Genomic DNA, 1,401 nt, shown 5'->3' on the forward strand with positions numbered 1-1,401 from the left:
AATAAAAGAGCTTCCAAACAAAGAATTGAAAAGAATGATTGTAAATGTAGTTAAACAACTCAAAGAAAATATGAACAGATTCCAAGAGAACAAAAACGAAGAACTTAATAAAATAGAAAATCAATTCAGGATAGGAAAACAGAATTCAATAAAGAGATAGAATTGGGCCAGTAAGATGGCTTCAGTGGGGGAAAACACTTGTTGATAAGCCTGACACCTTAAATTTAGTCCATATGATGGTCTGTGATGGAAGGAGAAATGCCAACAAGTTGTCCTCTGACTCCCATACACATGGTGGGGCACACGCACATACAATTACACTAAAAAAAAGTGAGAAGAAAGAAAGACTAATACAATTGCCTAAAAATCATTAACAAAAATTATGCTCAAAATTAAAAGCTCAATAATCTAAATGAAAACCTCAATGAAAAATCTTACTTAATAGAATGAATCATATGGGAAATGTAATACAGGGTAGAAAAATTTTATAATTCAGTAAAAGTCAATGATAGCTTTTTAAAATATGTATTAAAATGAAATAAACATAGGATCTCTTTGAAGTGCCATGAAAAGACAAAATATATGAATTGTGGCATAAAACAGTATCATATAAAAGGCATAAAAATGTTTTCAACTAATCATACAGCAAACTTTCCCAAACCTAAAGAAAGTGATGCCTGTTGAGGTACAAGATGCCTACAAAACACCAAATAGACAAACCTGAAAATAAATTCTCCATGATAAATTACGGTTAAATTCTAAAAGTACAGAATAAAGAGAGGGTACTGAAAGCTGCGAGAGAGAAGGGTCAAATCACATTAACGATAAACCCATCAGAATAATAACAAATGATTATTCAATAAAACTTTTTAAAGCCAGAAGGACCTGGAAAGATGTATTCTAAGTTCTGAACAATCACAACTGCCAATACAGAATATTATACCCAGAAAAGCTATCTACTCTAATAGAAGGAGAAAATAACAGCTTGCCAAAACAAAAAGAAACTAGAGCAATTCCCACTCACTAATCCAGTTTCACAAAGAATATTGGAAGAACTACTTCAGACTTAAGAGGATAGACACACCCAAGAGGCCATGGAGAAAAAACAATACCAGGACAGTTAATAAGATACTGTAAAGTCTAATGTTTTGGTTCTTTTTTCTTTAACATAATGGTTTTGGTTAGTGTGTGTATGTATGTATGTGTGTGCATTTATAATTCCATATACATGTTATGATTTTCCTTAATTCTATGAAGAACGTCATTGATATTTTGAAAGGGGTTGTACTAGATTTGGGTTGTAGATGACCTAAATTCAATCCCTAAGATACACATGGTAGGAGAGTTTCTTCTCCTACAAGTTGTTCTCTAACATCTGCCTGCATTCCATAGTGTGTTTGC

Source organism: Alexandromys fortis, unplaced genomic scaffold (assembly GCF_014885135.2).
Source record: "Alexandromys fortis isolate MF-2015 unplaced genomic scaffold, M_Fortis_MF-2015_v1.1 scaffold_251, whole genome shotgun sequence".
Classification (NCBI taxonomy): domain Eukaryota; kingdom Metazoa; phylum Chordata; class Mammalia; order Rodentia; family Cricetidae; genus Alexandromys; species Alexandromys fortis.